At 41.4% G+C, this 21,742-nt stretch overlaps 1 protein-coding gene and 1 pseudogene across 1 annotated transcript in view; both read left to right on the forward strand.

Moving 5' to 3' along the window:
* LOC141579017 (cyclic AMP-dependent transcription factor ATF-5 pseudogene) overlaps window positions 1–21,654 on the forward strand; it is a 41,834-nt pseudogene extending 20,180 nt beyond the window's left edge.
* Window positions 1–21,742, forward strand: part of LOC141579018 (uncharacterized) — a 151,975-nt gene that overhangs the window by 80,452 nt on the left and 49,781 nt on the right. The window lies entirely within an intron of this gene.

The raw sequence follows: 21,742 nt of genomic DNA on the forward strand, positions 1-21,742 counted from the left end.
TTTATTTTGCAGCAACTTCCAGTTTTAATGATACTGAAATACTTTCTATTATTAGCAAGTTTTGAATTTTAAGTAAATTAAAATGGAAATGAAGAGTTGTTTCTAAAAATAATACTAACTCTGCTTAGGTAATTTTTTTTTTTTTATTCCACGTCTTTGTTGGTGAGAAAGGCCTTGACTGGGGAGAAAATGTAAATTTCATGCCAGTCTCTTGTGTAGAGTTAATGAGACTTCTCTGGAACTGTTTCTGAGAATGGATGGGAGTGTCTGAGGCTCCTTTTAGTGTCAGGTACTCTTGCAGTGGTTTCTTGATGATCTCCCCTGACTGACTGATGGGCTGTTTGCATCAGCAGGATTTCCACTATGAGGGGCCTCCCTTTGTCTTACTGAGGAAGGCTCCTTTGTGCATTCTGAGTTCTCCAGAGAGGGTTTGGCTGAGGACTGCTCTTACTAGGCTGGTGCCTTCTACCAGTGGGGGTTGAGGAGATTTGATGACTAATGGGAATAATCATACTGCCTCCCAGGTCTTTTTTAGTGGGGTCTTCTTGGGGTGACTTTCTGGCTTGGAGTAAATTTCCCCCCAAATCTTGTACATTCAGTCAAATATAAGGATGAAAATCTATTCCAAAGCTTAAAAGTTTTTTTCCCCCTGGATTTTGGGATTCTGTGACCATTATTTGCTTCTGCTAGTGAGGATTGTGGAGGGTTTAACATGCTCATTTTTCACTGGGATTTTAGCTAACTCAGTGAAAAATGAAAAGGAAGGCAGAGAGCTTTGTTTTACTCATGACGTCACTTGGCTTACCCAGATTCAGCTGAGTCAAGGCGTGGTAATGAAGGTAGAGGCCCTTTCTCCAGGCGCACCTGACCTTCCTGAGAAGTATAGTTCAGGGAGTCATAAGCAGAGCCTGTCTTAGGAGCACACTGATGGTTTGGAGAGGAAGGGTGGGAGTGTTAGTGTTCCCTTAATCCTCCACTCTTGGTTTCTCTAGGATTAAATTAACATTTATTTGAATGTAGGCTTCTGTTTACCTGAACCCCTGGCCTTTTGTTAATTGAATTTAGTTTGTGAGATTCTGGACCTTCTGCGCCATGGGAGATGTGGGGATATGGAACATGATACAGTATTCTGTACTCTGCATTATGTAGTTTGAAAAGCACTGTCCTAACCTGAAAAACTTTGTCCATTTATTCTCTTTGGTATGGAAGAGCCTATGGTTTGCTTGGAGGTCAGCCTACGTAGCAGAGGCAGAGACTGGGAGTTCAAAATCTGTAGATACTGACAGGCGTATGCAGCATAGATAAACAAGATTACACTGTACAGCACAGGGAAATATATACAAGATCTTGTGGTAGCTCACAGCAAAAAAAAATGTGGCAATGAATATGTGTATGTTCATGTATAACAGAAAAATTGTGCTCTACACTGGAATTTGACGCAACATTGTAAAATTGTTATAATTCAATAAAAAATTTTAAAAAAGAGAGAGAGAGACCCATTTCCACTGCCAAAGCCCTGGCCGTTTTCAAAGACAGGGAAGGGATGCCGTGAATGCCCGCTACAGCACTTTAATTGGATGGGTTTCATAATTAATGTGTCTTTAAGCAAAGACTTCTGTTTAATTTGCCTTTCCAGACTGTTTGGTAGAAATTGCAGAGGCACGGGGAAGACCAGCGCATCGTCATTGGCAGTCAGTGAGTACAGACTAGGAAGTGCTGGCACCTTTGTTTAAAGGTGGCTGTTTTCCTCAAGCACTTAAAGGAGATTTGGTTTTTGTCTAGTGAGTTGTGCTATAGGTGCAGAAGGACTGCCTTTGGGACCATCCTAGTAATTATTAAGGTTACTACAAGTTCCTCCCTCCATCCTTGAGTCTCTTTTAATAAAAATGATGTTATTTTACGAAGGTACCCACCCAGCCTTGGAGAGGAGATGAAATTTGGATAAATATTTTTTAATTTGTATTTGCAGGGAAGAGTAAAACCATTCATATAAGTAACTGTTTGGCTCATCTGGAGTTTTCCATCTTTTTTGTGTTCTGCATCTTGTGGATAATGGACCATTCACTCCTGCTAATGCCTGGGGCCCTTGTCACCCTGGCCTGCTCTCACTCTCTTTTTCTTCTTCATTCTGAGCCTTCCCCAGGCAGAGGAGGTCAGGCAGGTACACGTGCATTTGGGAAGGAGGTGGTGGAAAAAATATGGAATAATGAGCTCTTCTGACTTTGGATTCAGCCCTTTAGCATTGGTGCAGTAGGTGAGGTTATTCTTGGAGCCCCAGTTTGAAGATTGCTGTGCAGAAACCCAGCTGTGCCGCTGGCTGCCAGCACTTCTGGTACAAATACTGTCATTTGCTCTTGAGGCAATCTGCTATTTCAGTCCTAGATGCAGTTTTGTAATCTGCTGGGCAAAATAGTAAAGAAAAATATCCTAAGTGGTGGCATAATCTTCAGTTTAAAAACACTTTAGCAATGTTTCCAGTAGAGGATTTGTTCAGCATGTCTTCTTTTCTCCTTTCCTTGGCTTGTAAACATAATCTAAATTCATTTTTTCTCACTTGCCTGAGCCACGGTTTCCTTGTGCTGACTCTGCACCCACACAAAGGAAAGATGGAGACTTGAGTAATATTTCTTTAAAATCACACTCTGTGAAGGCTTGGCATACCATGTTTGTTCTCTTGATAAGAAACTAACTCACCCAGAAGTTACTTGGTTAAAAAACATGCTACTACACCACGCTTTCCCAGCCCATAGTCTTCCCTGTCCAGACGATGACTCATTCCACCTTGCAAGGAGCAGGGAAGAAGGCCCCTCTGTTGCCTGCAGAGTGGGGGCTCCCTGAGGGTTTGGGAGATTCCAGAGACCCTGGGATAGAGCTGTGCTCTGCTTTAACCGGATTCATCATTAGGACTTTCCTAGAGAGGGAAGCGTGTCCTCTGGGAAGTACTACATTTCTTTCTGTTTTCGTGGCTTTCTTATTTTTTCCCCCAGCCTGATACTTAGTAAGAAACCCATTTTCCAGTATGACTCCGTGTACATGTGCACACACAAGGTGTGACAGTTTTACAAAATAGACAAGTTTCCTATTTCATTGATAAAAAAAAAGCTGGCCTCATTGATTAATTTCACAACTTTATAGATTGTAATTGAGTTTTTATCCTGAGAGCTTTCCCACTTTTATTCTTTAAAGACCTTCACATCACAGCAGCAGCCTTGGATTTAGGGGAGAAGCGGATGCAGCATATGTGGAAGACTGGCCCTTGGCCGTGGGATGCGGAGGAGAGTTCACAGATCACTTGGGCACACCCTGAAAGGAGCCCCTTTTTGGATTGGCCTCATCTCAAACATGGAACTTGTCAAAGGTGTGCACTAAACACCTCCAAAAGATGTTTGATGTGGTGTGAACCTTGATGTGATGGACCAGCCAGGATAGTTTCACACTTACCTAGGCACCTCTGTCATATAGATTTTGCCTTCAGCCCTTGGAAACTACTGGCTGCTGGGGTCTGTTTTGCCAGATGGGATTTCACGCTCCTTTCCTTCTGCGTTAACCTGAGTCAGGCTGACTTGACCTCCTCTCAGCTCCGCTGTGTGCAGAGCCTTTGATCCTATGAAAGTACATTCCACTGTTAATTTCTTCAGAGCAAGTGTGAAGTCCACCTCCACCCTGCGTCAGATGGCTTGTTAGAAATGTAAAGGAATTTGAGGTGACATCAGTCTTTGACAAGACATGATTACCCTTTCTCTGCCAAAGCAGGAGCCGTGGAAGTGGGTGCAGTCAGGCTGCAGCAGGGCTCCCCCCACTGAGTCTCTGGCTGGCTTTTTGGTATCTGGGCCAGTGATCTTGTAAAGCCTGCATTGTGAAGTTGGCTGCGTGTGTGTCCAAAGGAAATGCTACATACTAAATAGGAAAGCACGGGTGGAAAGTTCCAGAAAATTGAAAGGTTAGGTTGACACGTCCTTATTCCCTAACAATGCTTCTGTTTTTCTTTCTGAAAAACAATGATGATTTAAAGTTTGATCTTAGAACAAACTGGCTCTTATCCATAGCCTTATATTTGTAAACATCCTTTCTTAACTACTTATTAAATAAAATCATACTAATAAGTTGCCTTTTATTATTTGGTGTTAATGACCCCAAGACACCCTAACACAGCGTTTCTCAAACTTGCCTGTCAGATGAGGTACTTGTTAAGAATATTCTGGGACTTTGCCCTCCTCGTATTGAATCAGAATCTGTATGGAATAACACAGGTGAGTGATTTTCTTAGAATATGAGAACTGAAAGAAATGTGGGGCGTGGAGCTAGTCCCAGTGTTCCCAAGCCTGGTGCCTCTCACTGTTATGACCTAATACAGGGAGTCTGGGCCCCACTCCTTACCTGCTGGATCCCAACCTCTGCACCAGGGGCTTTAGGGTTTTAGTTTTCAACAGGCTGGTCATTAGTCTGGAGCGGTAACGCACTCATCTTTTCAGATTCCTTCAGGAAAGGGAACTTGACCCAATGTGCTTGATTATTGGGCTAGGAAATAGCAGCACAAGAAATCCTCTTCTGACAGATATTGATTGACTCAAATAATATTCACATTTCAGGTCCTTAGCATTTGGAGATTCAAGATGAGGGAGCAGGGCCCCTGCCCTTGAGGCACATGTACGGTTACTCAGCCTTTCTCAATGGATGAGTTTGGGGGTGGCATGTGCCCTGCTACCCCAGCTCTCAGGTGGGCATGTGCCTGGGTGGGGTCAGAAAGCATAGGGCGCCTACTCTCCTCACCTGTTGGCTGCTGTCACCCTCCATTTGTTTTTCTCTTAACAACTTTATGAAATATTCCCAACATCTAAAAAGCACAGAGGCGAATATAATGAGTAACCACGTGCCTCCACGTGGTTTTAACAAATATCCCCCATCTTGCTTGAAACCTTCCTGCCTCCCAGAGTCACTGATCCAGAGGTGGGGTGTTGGGGGCTCCTTTTCTTAGAGAAGCCTGCCCCCTGCTTGGCTTACTGTGTGGGTCCATAAATCCTACATAGTCACATCCCCTTTACATTTATGTAAATGGTGTCAATGGGTATCATTCAGCAACTTTTTTTTTTAAGTCAGCATTATGTTTTTGAAATTTGTGCATTGTTACCACGTGACCTGACATGGCCCCATACTTGTGAGTAAAATCAGGAAATTGAAGCCAGACAGATTGAAAACCTTCTTACTGGAAAACATGCAAGAAGATGTGGGTGGGAGACCGTTTCTGTTGAAATTTTAGTATAGAACATTGTCATTTATGGGAAAATAGTTGATGTGAATTAGGCACTATTTTGAATAGCCCAGTGTCAACTTAATGAGAATTAGTTGCATGTTGTCTGAAAAGCTCATTGTTTTATTTACTATGGGTGTACTTACTGCAGTTTGGTTCCAGACAAGTGAAAGTTAAGATCTGTGGCATAACATAGGAAGCAGAGGGAGGCTAATTAAAGTTCTGTTGATGATAAAAGGATGACTGATCAAGGAGCAGCTGGCTTCCCAACTTAAACACAATTTGTCCTATTATACGAGGACAGCCCTCCGCAAGTTCTCATGATTGTCTTTCAAAGGTGAAGGACCTGTGTTTCAGCAACAAGTGTGAAGGCTGTTGCACTCTATTTTTGTTCACCTTTTTGCCTTCAAGCATTATGTCTTCAGGGTTTACCCAAGATAAAGAAGGGGGGTCACAAAACCCGGCTAAGGTTTTCAGTGGTGCTCAGTCCACTCCAGCCATTTACTACACCCTGGAAAAGCCCAGCTCCCTTTCTGCTTTCTCCAGGGAAGTGCCCAAGGATTTGATTGTATTTTCTATCTTTTTCTTATTTTTCCCAACACCCTCGCCTGATGGACTCTAAAATGTTGGTGCTCAGGCCATAACCCAGCAAGGCCCCTGTGTTGCCTAACTAGACCGCTGTGTGTGTGTGTGTGTGTGTGTGTGTGTGTGTGTGTGTGTGTGTGTGTGTGTGTGTGTGAGATGGCTGAGTCCTGCTCTGGTCCTTGAGCTTCTGGCTGAACTTATTTTGCTTGATTGTGCCCTGGATGACTTTCACCTTCAAGTGACATCATCTCTTGTTGCTTCTGCTAATAATGGTTGGATAAGCATTAAGACCCAGCACCCTAGATGTGTTTTGCCTAAAAAACATACCACAACTGTGTTCTCTTCAAATTTGTACTGGGTGGGAACATGAGGTCACATGACATTTGACTTACCTGGAGTCAGAGGCTAGATGTGGGCTTGACATTTTGTATTTGCAAGTGCTTTGTGTGTTTATCTCATTTTAATCCTTATAAAACCCCTTTGAAGTGATGATGATTATCCTCATTTTGCAGAGGAGGTGATTAAATCATGGAGAGTTTGTGATGCAGCCAAGGTCACATGTTCACTAGGTGCCAGCAGTGGGTTAGAATCCAGGTTTGTCTGACAACAGGCTCATGTTCCTCAGCCACTATTTTCTACTGGTTTTGTGTAAAACTACCATCAAATGATTGTTTTTTTCCACTTCCTGCTTAAGAAAAAGAGCTGTTGTTTCCTGGAAAAACAAAAATCTTAGGATATCGTTTGTGACTTCGTCTTATTTGATTATGTAAGTATTTATATGTGTGTGTGTGTGTGTGTCTTACACACACTTGGGAGGAAATCAATGTTTTGAATGAACGCATGAAAAAGGAGTAAGTATAGGTCTCCCCCCACCAGGGAAGCAGCTTCATTCTGATTTTAAAAGTTACACACGCTCTTTGTTTTAACAACAGCAAACAAGACAACATGCAGCTAGAAAATAAAAAACCCCAGTGCCTTCACCATCAAGAGACATCATTATATTCATTGAGACTGTCTTGTTAAAGAAATAATTGACCATGTAGATTTCACGTAACTGGTAATAAAGGTCACTATTTACTTTAGCTACAAATAAAATGAACCAGAGGTTTGGGGGGCATCATAATTGAGACTCATTGTCACATGTTGTATATAAATAAGCTGTCCAGTCCTTGATGCTATTTTTGCCCAGTCTGGTTCTGCACTAGTTCTGCTGCACAATGTGCTGATGTGGAGAGCCCATGTGCAGGTTCCTGTCCTCCAGGCTCTGTTTCCAGGACCCTGGAAACTGTCCCCCTACTCACAGTGCAGTTGACACAGTGTAGTGCTGTCACGGCCAGGGCTGGAGTGTTTTCCTGACCCGTGTCTCAGGAAACATAGTCATTTATTTCATTCTGCTGTTTTCTGAGCAAATCAGCCTACCACACTCTCCTATCTTCCCCTCCCCTTCTCTCCCTCCTGTCCATTGCTTGCCTGCTTTCCTCTCCCAGAAGCACTTAGGAGGTGGAAGAGATCTGAGAATGAAATTTGAGTGGGCCCCTTCTCCCCTAGTAACTCTGCCGTGTGTATTTTTGAAGATACTGATGTGGGCTGTTGCTGTGAGATGTCAGGAGAGGGTCCTGTACAGGCCCTGCTTCGTCCTGAGTAAGCCGGCCTGGCTTGGAGAGCCTGCGTCTCCTTCATCCTTCAGAGAAGAAGAGGGCACAGTTCACGGTTCACAGAGCACCTGGGCTTCCCAAGGTACCGGGGACAGCTGTGTTCTTCGCTAGGAAGCTTGGGCAGCCTGCAGCTCTCAGGCAGCGTGCCCTTCTACCCTGGGCATCATCCTAAAATCTCACAAGTGTACTCTATGCTTTTTGAAGCATTTCTATCCATTGCAATTCCTCTATGAGGCAGTTAGCACAAGCGTTATTTTCCCCACTTTATAGATGAGAAAGCTGAGATACACAGCATATAAAAGTTGCCCTAAGTCACACACTCAGACATAGGGCCAGACCTGGGTCTTCGACCTCTTGGCCACCGTCTTGCCGTCAGACCGGCATTTCCCACAGTGTGTGCCGCTAAACGTTGGTTTCACAGTCTGGTCTGTCAACAAGTGTCAGAGACGTGAGGGTTCATGTTATCACACCCACAAAGCAAAACACAACACTTGAATTAATGAAAGGCACTGTGTTTTGCTTTGCTTTACTTTGTATATTAACATGAAGTTAAGTGTAGTAAAGGCTCAAAAAATTACAAAGTTGGAAATCCTGTCAGTGTGGCCAGACGTCCCAAGTGTACTTCCTCAGTGAGCTTTCAGCCCAGGAGGAACCATTATTCTGGAGGATATGTTGGAGATGCTGTCCTAGGCCCAGATGTGCTGTCTTGTCCTGGGTTTACTTTGGAGGTGCTCCAGGAGACCTCAGTGGTTAGGGGAAAACTGAATCTTTGGAGACCTGCAGGGTGAGTGCACATAGACAGTGGCTGGAGATGCTTCAGGAATGGAGACTACCCTGGGAGTCAGGTGGGAGGCTGGCCCTTGGGAATCCTGTCGTCATGTTATTGTCGGCAGTTCAGCAGGAACTCTGTGGAGTAGGATTTTAACCAGAAGACAGGAAGGTTCTCCATCAACAGGATCAGCATTCGAGGACCGGTTGTCAGAGCTTTTAGGTCAAGCTTCATGAGCTGTAGCGTGAGTGACAGCTGCACTGTGTGGCAAGGATGGACGTAAGAAATTTGGACCAAGGAGAGCACGCTGCTGCATCTTGGCTGGTGTTGAACCAGGCACTTTCCCGAGTGAGGCTGTGCGTATCGACCACCTCTGCCCCTGCTCTTCTTTACTATTTAATATTCAACTTTGCTGCTTTTGTTACACTTACCATGGGGAGGGGGTGTTTGGTGAAGGTGCGAGTGGCAGCTTCTGCCTCCATTTCATTTGTCAGCCCTCCTACTTCCTTTAGGAAAAGCAGAACTTTGTAACAAAACTCTTACTTGGAAGTAAATTGTTCCAACCAGGCATAAATGATTTATTATTTTGCACTGAAATCTCAAACAAAGGAAGCAGGTCCAACTTCTCAGAACTGACCTTGGCCATTACAGTTGATGTTTTGTCTTTTGTCTTGTCTTGTCTTAAATTGCCTTGCCTTGCTGGGTCATATGGTAAGTCTATTTTGAGTCTTTTGAGGAATCTCCATACTGTTTTCCACAATGGTTGCACCAAACTGCATTCCCATCAAAGTGTAGGAGGTTTTGAAAGTTTGTACCTTTTGACTCCCTTAAGCCATTTCACTCACACCCCTACCCTCTGCTTCTGGCAACCACCACTCTGTATTTATAAGCTTGTTTTTTCTTCTTTTTAAAATTTTAGATTATACATTTAAGTGAGATCATATGATTTTTTTCTCTATCTGAATAATTTTTCTTAGGATAATTTCCTTAAGGTCCATTCATGTTGTTGCAAATGGCAAGATTTCATTCTTTTTCATGGCTTAATTTTATATATATATATAAATATATAAACACACACACATACACACACACATGCACACACACACACATACACTTTATATATTACACATATATATATACACATACACTTTATATACACATACATACATACACAATTAGATACACATTGTGTATATATATATATATATACACATACACACACACACACACATACACATATTTACATGTATATTTACACATACCTACATATCTCCCATTCTTTATTCATTCCTCTGTGGATGGGCATTTAGGAGGTTTCTATATCTGGGCTGTCATGAATTCTGCTGCTGTGAGCATGGGCTGCAGATACCTCTTCTAGATCCTGATTTTAATTCTTTGGAAAATATACCCACAAGTAGGATTCCTGGATCATATGGTGATTTTATTTTTAATCTTTTAATGAACCCCCATACTGTTTTTTATAGTAGTTGTATCAATGTACGTTCTCACCAACAGCGCCTAAGTGTTCCCTTTTTTCCACATCGTTGCCAATACTAGTTCCTGTCTTTTTGATAAAAGCCACTCTGACAGGTGTGAGTGGCATCTCACTGTGGTTATGGTTTGCATTTTCCTGATAATTAGTGTTGTTGAGCATATTTTCACGTACATGTTGTTTAATTGTACATATTCTTCGGCAAAATGTCTGTTCAGATCCTCTGCCCACTTTAAATTTGATTATTTGGGGGGTTTGTTGTTGTTGTTATTGAGTTGTAGGAGTTCTTTATATATTTTGGATATAACGCCTTATCAGATACATGATTTCCAATTATTTTCTCTCATTCCGTAGGTTGCCTTTCCATACTGTTTTGATTAGTAGAGCTTTATAGTATATTTGAAATCAAGGCTCATGATCCTCCAGCTTTGTTCTTCTTTGTCAAGACTACTTTGATTATTTGAGGTCTTTCATAGCTCCACACAAAGTTTAGAATTGCTTTTTCTATTTCTGTGAAAAATGCCATTGGGATTTTGATCAAGTTTGCATTGAATATGTAGATTGCTTTCAGTACTATGGACATTTTAATAATGTAATTTTCTAATCCATGGACACAAAATATACTTTCATTTACTTGTCTCTTCTTTAGTTTCTTTCATCAGTGTCTTATTGTTTTAAATATAAAGTGTCTTTTACCTCCTTGGATAATTTTAGTCTACGTATTTTATCCTTTTTGATAAAATTGTAAATGGGATTGTTTTCTTAATTTCCCTCAATTTGACTTTGTCATTAGCCTATAGTAATGCAGCAGATTTCCATATATTGATTTTGTATCCTGCAACTTCAGTGAATCCATTTATTGATTTTATTTAACAGGAAGACATAAAATTCTAAATTTACCTAAAAATAAACTGAGCAACAGCTCTCAAAGTTAAAATTAAATCTAAAATCATAAATGGAGATTTAAAGATCTCTCTCAGTAACTGACAGAACAAAAATATCAGTAATGCAATAGAATATTTAAACCATACATTTAAACATTTACACATAGAACACTGCATCCAACAGTCATAGAGTAGTTTTATCCTCTAGTGCACATGGAACATCTACCAAAGTTGATCACATGCTGACCTTAAAAAAGTCTTATCGTAGTCTTAATAACAGACTTGACAAGAATATTACCAGAAAAAGGAAAATTATGAAATACTCCACGTGATAAATATAGAAACATAAAGCCTCAAACAAAATATTGGTATATCAAAAAAGGCATATTTTAAATATTAATACAAGTTAGCTTTGTCCAAGGAGTAAAAGGTGGATTTAAGATTCAAAGTCAATCAATATAATTTACCATATTAAGAAAGAAGAGCAGAAAACTACATAATTATAGCAAATGTGGGGGAAGAATCTCATAAAATTTAGCACCTTTTCATTAATAAAAAGACTAACCCTAACCCTAACTTCCTACGCTGCTGGTGGGAATGCACTTGGTGCAGCCACTGTGGAAAACAGTATGGAGATTCCTCAAAAGACTAGGAATAGACTTACCATATGACCCAGGAACCCCACTCCTGGGCATATATCCAGAAGGAACCCTACTTCAAAAAGACATCTGCACCCCAATGTTCACAGCAGCACTACTTCCAATAGCCAAGACATGGAAACAGACTAAATATCTATCAGCAGATGACTGGATAAAGAAGATGTGGTATATTTCTACAATGGAATACTATTCAGCCATAAAAATGACAACATAATGCCATTTGCAGCAACATGGATGTTCCTAGAGAATGTCATTCTAAGTAAAGTAAGCCAGAAAGAGAAAGAAAAATACCATATGAGATCGCTTATATGTGGAATCTAAAGAAAAAAAAAGAAAGAAAAAAAAAAGAAGGTGAAGAAGAAGAAAAAAGAAAGAAAAAGACAAATGAACATAAATACAAAACAGAAACAGACTCATAGACATAGAATACAAACTTGTGGTTACCGGGGAGGTGGGGGTAGGAAGGGACAGACTGGTAGTTCGAAATTTGTAGATACTGGCAGGCATATGTAGAATAGATAAACAAGATTATACTGTATAGCACAGGGAAATATATACAAGATCTTGTGGTAGCTCACAGTGAAAAAGAATGTGACAGTGAATATATGTATGTTCGTGTTTAACTGAAAAATTGTGCTCTGCACTGGAAATCAACACAACAGTGTAAACTGACTATAACTCAATAAAAAAAATTTTTTTAAAGAAACACGTAGTAAAATAAGGACAAAAGTGAATTTCCTTAATCTGAAATATAGTAACAGCAATAACAAAAAAATCTCAAGGAATCATCATATCTGATGATGAGATACTGAAGTCTTCCCCCTGAGATTAGGACTGAGACAAGTACCACTTCTATTTAATTTATAATTAAGGTCTTACTCACTGTAATAAAACCAGAAATAAATAAAACTCTCAACCCCACAGATGATATTATTGTTTATAAAGAAAACCCAAGAATGAATTTACCAAAGTTGCCAGATACATAACATACAGAAACCAATTGTATTTCTATATGTAGCAACAAAAAATTACAAAATAACAATTTCAAATAATACTAGTTATAGTCTCATCAAAATACAACAAATAGCTAGGGATAAATCTGTAAAAGACACGTGAAACCTCTACAGAGAACACTGCAGCACATTGTTGAAATAAAAGACTATCTCAATTAGTGTGGCAGAGCACAGTATAATCACATATTAAAAAAACTCAATATTGTAAAGATGTCAGTTCTTTTTAAATTGATCTACAGATTCAATGCAGTTGCAATAAAAATTCCAGCAGGTATTTTTTATGGAAATTAATAATCTGATTCTAAAACTTGTATAGAAGTTTAAGTACCAAGAATGGCCAAGATAATCTTGACAAATTACCATGAAGTTAGAGAATACACACGAGCTAAGACTTACAAAGTTAAAAGACTGGGCATTTTGTGCAAGAACAGAGAAATAGCCCAATGGAAAATCGTATCATTTTAGTTTGCTCCAGCTTCAGAAAGCCAAGTTTGATTTGTGATAGAAAAGTAACTGTGGGAGGAGGAGTTCAATGACTAAGTCCAGACTAAGTCCATTCTCTTGGCTTTATACTCTCTGCTCAGCAATCTGGGGTAAACTGGTAAGACTGTGGCTTGCTTGTCCTCTGTAAGCTCATGGCTTGTATATGAAAATAAAGCTAAAAGACTGAGCATCTGAATTCATTGGATCACTTTTGGTAGAAGCAGTGGATGGAGAGAAATCTGCGTGTCATTTTCCATTACCTTTTTATGTGGAAATAATTGAAACCTTTCAGTAAAGTTGAAAGTATTGTACAAAGAAGTATATGCAGTTCATCTCAGTTCCCCAATTGTTAACGTATTATCACTTTTTATTTTAATATTCTCTCCAGTTTTTCCCTAAATTATATAGCAAACATGCTGTCTTCTTACTTATAAGTATTTTAGTGTGTATTTCCTAAAACCAAGGACACTTTGTAATGGGTTCAACTGTGTTTCCCCCAAGTTCATATGTTGAATCCCTAACCCTCAGCGTGCCTGCATTTGATAACACAGCCATTAAGAAGGTGATTAAGATTAAAGGAGGGCATAAATGTGGGACCCGAATCCAAAAGGACTGACACCTTATAAGAGGAGGAAGAGAGCAGGAGCGTCCATGCTCACTGAGGAAAGGCCTTGTTGGGGGAACAATAAGAAGGTGAATGTCTGCAAAACAGGAAGAGAAGTCCAACGAGAAATCTGCCTTGCTGGGAACTTAATCTTGGACTTCTGGCCTCTAGAACGTGAAAAATAAAATTTCTGTTGTTTATATCTGTCCCCAGTCCCCGGGGCTGCCTCTTCCCCATCCTCAGATGAAGGTCTCTCCTCCTGCTACCACGACACCGCCTCCGCCTGCACAGCCCCGGCCATGGCTCTGCGGCGGCGGCCCCTCTGCGCCCCAGGCCAGTCTCCACGCTTGCGTGCCTGTGCTCGCGGATCCTGCCTTCTTTCTTCACCTGAGGCCGCCGCTGCCTCTCCTTTCTGCAGCCATGGAGTCCTCCACTTTTGCCTTGGTGCCTGTTTTCGCCCAGCTGAGCAGCTTCCAGAATCTCCTCCCAGCTCTTGGCGCAGCCTCCTTCATTGCCATCCATGCCCAGCACCCGCACCACAGCCATGTCACTCCTGGCGACCCTGGGGCTGGACCTGGACAGGACCCTGGTCCCAGGAAGCGGGCTGGGCTGGCTCATATACTATGGGAAACTCCCCGGCCCCTCCCCACCTGGGCCCCTATGAGGTCCTTGGGGGAGCCCTGGAGGGCGGGCTTCCGGGTGGGGGAGATCTCCTGGTAGGTGATGGCTTCTCTGACTGGATGGCCAAGCTAGTCGACTTTACAGCCCTTCCCCCTTTGGCGCCCCCTTGCCCTCATCTTCCCAGATCTGGAAGCTACGCTTCCCTCCTATAATGGAACTTGAGCAGATGGAAGACTTCTTCCTTGATGCTTCCTCCTCCCACCATCATCCCCAAGTCCTAAACCGCTGCTGCCACCGCCCCTCCCCTTCTCACCATTGACCTCCCCCAGGCCCCAGCCCTGGATACCCTTGACTTGCTAGCCATCTACTGTTGCAGGGAGGCTGGGCCAGGGGACTCTGGGTTGGCAACCCCGCCCCCATCCCCGCAACCCCTTTGTCCATCTCCACCCTCTCGCCCAGCCCCCTACCCCAATCCTGCCACCGCCCACGGGGACCACAAGCAAAAGGAGAGGAACCAGACCACATCAGCGGCTCTGAGGTGCCTGCCAAGGAAGCGCCCAGAGGGCGAGGCCCTGGAGGGCAGGTGCCAGGGGCTGGAGGCGCGGAACCGGGAGCTGAGGGAGACGGCTGAGTAGGCGGAGTGGGAAATCCAGTATGTCAAGGGGCTGCTCATCTAAGTGTACAAGGCTTGAAGCAAGGGGACCCGGAACAGCTAGCCAGGCAGGGGCTTTGTGCGGTAGGGGGCGCTGGTCTTCCGCTCTGGCTCCCTAGTCTTTCTGGGGCTGAGGTGGGAGGGTCCATCCCGCTGTCATCCCACTGCATCCAGCTTCCCATCAAACCCCTCCCTCCCTCCTGCCACCACCCCTTTCTCTCTCCCCTTTGATCCTTGTCTCCTCTCCTGTCCATTCTGAATTGGCTCCCCTCTTCTCTCCCCAGAATCAAGGCATGTTTGGCATCAGTCAACATGTACATCCTTATGTAACAGCTGAGGAACAGAGCCCCACATGGAATTTGGGGAGCAGGGGAGAGCTTGGAAACTTAGTCTCCCAAACAGGGAAATGAGGCCAGGAAGCTCTGCAGAATGACGATGCATAGGAGGACAGGGGAACCATCTGGGGACTAAGCCAAGAAAAGTTCTAAGAATGGTGCCCATAAAATGTAAGCCAAACAAGCCAGGTGACCTTGGAGAACTACATTTGGGGGATGGAACCAAAAGGTGGCCAAGTTCGCAGAGCAGGTGGATATACAGGCAGATGGGGCGGTGGGCGGGGTGGAGAACAGCCGTTATTGGTGACTAGGTGTTCATTTTAGCTCTGGGAGGAAGTCAGTGTTTTGTGAAGGTGTTGGAGGAGGGGCCACATCAAGGTGAGGGAGGGGTAGGGACTGACCATTTTTGGGGAATTGTGAGTGAAAATAAAATGAAGCATTTCCTCTGGAAAAAAAAATTCTGTTGTTTAAGGCACTCAATTTGTAATATTTTGACAGTAAATTATGACAGTACCAGGAGACTAACACACTCCCCTATTTACAGCACAGCCATTAACATCAGGACATTATTAGTATTCATACAATACCACCATCTAATCCAGACGCATTCAGATTTTCTGATTTCCCAGCCTTGTTCTTTATAGCAAAAACAAAACAAATAAACAAAGCAAATAAAACAAACAAACATGGGCTTCTCTTTTCACCCTTCTGTTTCCATTCCAGGCTCCAATTCAGGATCATATATTGATCTATTTTTAGTTTTTAGTTACTTTTAATTTGGAACGATTTCCCTGATATTTAATTATCTTTTATGATCTTAACATTTTTAGAGTTCTGGTCATTCATCTCATATAATTTCCTTTGATTTAGGTTTGTTTTATATTATTGTATGATCAGTTTAAGCATATGCATTTTGGGCCAGAATACTAGAGAAGTCAACCTGTGGTCTTTTCAGTGCAACATAACAAAGACCCATGATATTCATGTGTCTCTGACTGATGATGTTAACTTTTATCACTTGGCTAAGATGATGTCAGCGAGGTTACTCCACTTTGAAGTTAATTAATAAGTATTTTTATTTATTAATTGATATGTGTAAGTACTTTATCAATTAATAAGTAATTAACCATTGTTTTCTGGGGCAAAACTTTGACACTATGTATAAACCCTGTTTCCTCAAGCATTTATCCATTAATTTTAGCATCTCCTGATGATCTTTCCTGAATCAATTAATATAAATAGTGATTTTCTAATCTATCATAGAAAATCTAAGCAAACAAATGGAGGATATAAAAAACCAAATAGAAATTATAGAACTGAAAAATACACTAACCAAAATTAAAAAGTCACCAGAGAGGCCAACAATCAATATTCAGAATTACTATCACAGGGAAAATAATAACGGAACTTGAAGACAGAACAGAACAGTGAAAATAACCCAAACTGAAAAACAGAGAGAAAATAGACTGAAAGAAGTTAATAGTATCACAGGGACTCACCTATAGAAAAATAAGAAAAAAAAAAAATTAACATTTGTATCAGCAGAGTCCCAAAAGGAAAAGAGAAAAATGTGGGACTGAAATAGTTTTCAAAGAAATAATAGCTAAAAACATCCCACATTGGCAAAAAACATAAATTTATAGGTACAAGGAGCTGTGTGAACCCCAAACAGAAATGCATTATCAAGACAGACCAGAAATAAACTGAGAACTACAGATAAAGGGAAACTCTCAAAAGTAGTAAAAGAGAAAAGATGAACTAATTACAAGGAAGAACAGTAGCTATCTCAATTGAAACCATGGAACCCAGAAGGAAGTGGCACACTTTTAAAGCAATGAAAGAAAAAAAAATATTACTCCAGATTTTTGCATCCAGCAAAGCTGTCCTTCCAGAATAAAGGTGAAATCAAGACATTCTCAGATGAATGAAAACTAAGAAATTTTGTTGCCAGTAGACCTGCTCTTAAAAATTCCCAAAAGAAGTTCTTCAGGCAGAAGGGAAGTGACACCAGAAGGAAACTTGAAATATCAGGAGTGAAGAAGGAATCATAAAAGGAGTAAATATGGAATGCAACACAACTAATATTACATTTCTTCTCATACTGGGACTTAAGAAGCATCATACCTTCTGTTTTCACTCTCTTAGAATCTTGAGGCCTCCCAGTTTTGCAGAAGTTCGCACTAGCTTTCTAGAAGAGGAGAGGCCTCCTTGGGGCACACATGGTGATGGCGTCAACTTCTAGATACGTGAGGAGGTTGTTCTGGGTGTTTCATTTCCAGTTGAGCCACAGAAGTGACCCTAGGCAAGACCAGGAGGAAAATCACCAAGGTTTCAAAACCACAGAATAGAGAAGTAATTAATCTTTGTTGTTTTAAGCCTGTTTCAAATAATTCTTAAGAAAATAAAGATAAGCCAGAGATTTCATGAGAATATTTCCAAAACACATATCTGATACAGAACTTATATCCAAAACATATCAAGAACACTGATAATTCAGTAAGAAACCACTCAGCCCAGTACAGAGATGGGGGATATTTTTCTATCAATACTTCAACATAGAAAATAAATGAATGTCAAAATATATATGAAAAGGTGGGTAAAATCATTAGTCGTGGAAATTAATTGCTACTTAGTAATAAAGTGAAATCAACTACTGACATATACAATAACACAGAGGAATCTCAAAAGGTGGAGAGTTAAACAAGCTAGACACAAAGAGTACATATTATATAATTCCAGTTATATAAAATTTGAAAGACAAGATTAATATAAGATAATGAAAACCAGAACAGCGGTTTTTCTCTCTGGGTGAAAGGCAGTAACTGGGAAAAGAGAGAAGCAAACAATTTTTGTTGCAGAAATGCTGTGTATCTTAATTAAGGTGGTGGTTACATAGGTGTATACATTTGTCAAACCCATCAAACTTTAAACTTACCAACTGTGTTTTTTCAGTAAAGGTAAATCACAGCCCCCAAAAAAGAGAAATGGAAAAAATAAATGATAAAACAAGCTGGAAATGTTAATATAAATTATGAGCAAATACATAATTTTTCTCAAAATATAAAGTACTTACAAAAACTGAAATCAAAGTTTGTTATTTATAAAGACAATTTTCTAAAACAAAGCATTATTCAGTCAGTCCTTGAACACTGTGGATTTTAACTGCATGAGTCCACTTATTCAGGGATTTTTTTTCAGTGTTAAATACTACATTACCAAATGACCTGAGGTTGGTTGAGTCTACCAAATCGGGACCACATATGTGGAGGAACCAAGTATATGGAGGGCCAACTCTGAGTTACACACAGACTTTTGGCTGCAAGGAGGATTAGTGCCCCTAACTCCTGCATTATTTGAGGGTCAATTATAATCAACTTTTGAGTTGTGAGCATATATTTGTGAAAAAAAATTAACCATTGTAAAACTCTTCCTGCTACTCTAATGGGAGGAACAGTGCACAGTGCATAGATACTTACAAGCTAACTACAGAAATTTCTCCCTGACTCTAATGTTCAAATAACTTTATCTTTTGTTTGATAACAGTGAGGAAACTTCCAGAAAATATTGAGTGTTTTCCAGGGGTTGGTGTTTCTATTGATAGTGAATTGTAGTGTATGTATTTATATATGTGTATGTGTGTATACACACACACACACACACACACACTTTTATATCCTGTATTTTCATGATGTTTAGATGGAAACGCCAATGTAGGATCGCTGGGATCAATGTCAGTACTGTCATGAACATATATTCCACTTGCTCAATATTTCTCTGAAGAAAGATTTTTTCTTACAATAGAAGTTTTCTTTAGCCAATCACCATTTCCTTATTTCTCTTGATGATTTCAGTGATATCAAAGAATGCTTTGTTAAGAAGGACCAACTTTGTTCAATTATAAATTATGGCGCAACATATAATTCTGTGTCCGTCACAAGACATAATGATTCAGATTTATGATTATCTTATAATACTGAAATAACTGTATTATGTTAAGGAAACCTATTTGGCTGAATCAAAATTTATGTGATGTTAAGGACTGTAAAAAGCCAGCCAAGAAGTCTCAGTGGATTACTGAAATCATACATGGAGAGGAGGATAATACCGTATCTGTGAATTCTGGTCATTAAAAATGTGTTTGCCTAGTGCTTCCAGGGCCACTGAAGGAGAAAAAAACCCTGGAGGAACAATGAGTGGGTTTTTATTAGAAAAATGCCCCTTGGAATAATTGCCAAAGTGTTCACAGTAGCTGGGGAGAACACTCTGCAGGCCACCAGATGGAGAAGGCAGAGGTGAAAGACACTTGGGGCGCTGGCAGCCCTTCGCACCCACCATTTATACTTCGCTTTCCCTTCCTGCACTGTGCACAGCCACTCTGGGTGCTAGTGACAAGACTTATTTCAAGCATGGAATAACCAATTGAGTAAGTCCTCACAATTTGACAAGCAACCCACATGCGGACCACACCCTTCCCCTTCATTCTACCAGTACCAGGCAATTATTAACTCCCTATTTACAATGGTTCCCAAATTTTGCGTACATCAGTATCACCTAGGGGGCTTGTTAAAACACAGATTGTGGGGCTGCACCTGAAGAGTTTCTGATTCTATAGGTGGGACTCAAGAATCTACCTTTATAACAAGTTACTAGGTGCTGTATTGCTACTGGTATAGGGACCACACTTTGAGAACCAATGTAATATTTCATTCCTTTGACATCATTCCAGTTCTCTTCTGGGAGGAGTATGTCAGTCTTTCAAGAAGATTAGCAGTGAGGGAAAAGAAGCTGAGGAAATAATAAGCTGCTTTACATCCAGAAATGAAGTGGAATATAATTAAATAAATCTAGCAGGAAGTACGCTCAAGAGAGGGGCTTGTTGGAATTGAGATGTTTGTAGGAAGCACAGATAGAAAGCCTGAAGAGGCAGAAGAGAGAGGAAAGAGGAAGTTTATTTACATTTCCCTACTTTGTGTGTAGCTGGCTCTGAGGGCCACAAGCAGAGCTAGCTAGTGGAAACTGTGATGGAACATTTCCAGAGAATTTCCCAGGGCTGCTACACAGGGAACTTGTCATCCTTGAACACCACGTGTAAGGAGCTGCACACAGAAATTCTCTGTGTACTTCAGCTTAAGATAAAAAGTAATAAATTTATTTTCTAGCTTGCCAGTCACTCTAGTGATAAATTAACAGGTAATTAATTTGTTAGCGAGTACTTCTTTCCATTATTTACTTCAACTTGAAAATGTTTTCTGTGAAACATGCCAATGGGAAATCATAAAATATTGCTTTGTAATCTTGTTGATGTTCTAATTAACCAACGCAGGACAGTAGTTACCAGGCATTTCCCCCAAATCTCAGTGAGTCTGCCCTTTGCACTTGGAGTGAGGCTAGGCAAAGCAGTTACAAAATAAAAGGAATTAATGTCATTTAATAACACAGTGACTGAGTGTTAGGCGTTGAATGGGGAAGAAGGAAAATGAGTCAAGACCAGAAGTATTCAGAAACTAGAAGGCCAAGATTGGGTGCAGGTAATATGCAGAAATAAAAAGTAAATAAATAATTGTGGGAGTCAGTTCCAGGTAAGCTGGAGAAAACACATTCCACCCTGTCTGTACCACTGAGTGCAGCTCTGAGACAGAATGCACAGAGCAGCTGTTAGAGAACCCTGCAAACTGAATAACATCAGGAGAATTGGAAAGAAGACCAGAATTTAAAGTACCACCAAATCCCTGGTAAAGTTACCCTGTTTTTCATCCTCTGGTCCTGTCACCTCTTGGTCCCAAAAGTAAGCAGCACAGAATAACTAAGGCCCTGTGTTTCTGAATACAGAACCTGAGAGAAGTACTCCAGGGACATGAAGTGTACTGGGGAGGTTACGATGAGGGCAGACCTCATGAAAGAAATCTCAGTAAATTTTTAAATAATCTTAGGAAATTTAATCCCAAACTTTGTGTGCATGGCTGGATCTGATGCTAATCAGTGTAATAAAGACTTGTAAAACCTGATTATCAGAAAGACTTCTGGTCAGACCCGGACAGCCGCTGGACGTGCACTAGTGGGGCAGATCTGAATAGCTCTGCAAAGGTTTTGAAACTGAATTGAAAGTCAACCCAGAGCCAAGGAAGATGGGCTGAAACCTGTGGCCTGAATTTAACCAGGTAAATTTCTTGCCAAAACAAACATACCAACTTTATTCAAAGGATTAAAAAAAAAAAACCCTCAGCGTATGAAAGCCTGATATAGCAATCCAAAATTCCTCAGCATTTGAAGAAACAGGAGACTCTCAATTCTTACGGGAAAAGACGATCAACAAACATCAACATTGACATGACAAAGTTATTAGAATTACCTGACAAAGATTTTAAAATAGTAAGTTATTTAAAATATTCTAACGAGAAATTGCAAGCACTCCTAAAATTAATACATAGGTTGGAGGACTCAGAAATGAGGTATAAAGAAGGATCAGAAGGGGGTCCGCCGCGTCTCCGCCAGCGGTCGGCCCTGAACCGCGCGCCGCCGCGAGCTCTCCGACTCGAGCCGGCGCCGAGGAGCCCGGGGCCGCCGCCCGCAGCGGCCGAGCTCAGGGCCGGCTGAGCGGGACGCCGCCGCCGCTGCCGCCGCCTCCTCCTCCTCCTCAGCGGGCGGCGGCCCGGGCCCGGCAGCCACGGCCGAAGACCCCCTGGGACGGGCGCCTGCGGCGAACAGGAGGGGAAGCAGGAGAAGGAGGTCGCGCGGCCTCAGC

This window comes from Camelus bactrianus, chromosome 11 (genome assembly GCF_048773025.1).
Source record: "Camelus bactrianus isolate YW-2024 breed Bactrian camel chromosome 11, ASM4877302v1, whole genome shotgun sequence".
In the NCBI taxonomy this organism is placed as follows: Eukaryota; Metazoa; Chordata; class Mammalia; order Artiodactyla; family Camelidae; genus Camelus; species Camelus bactrianus.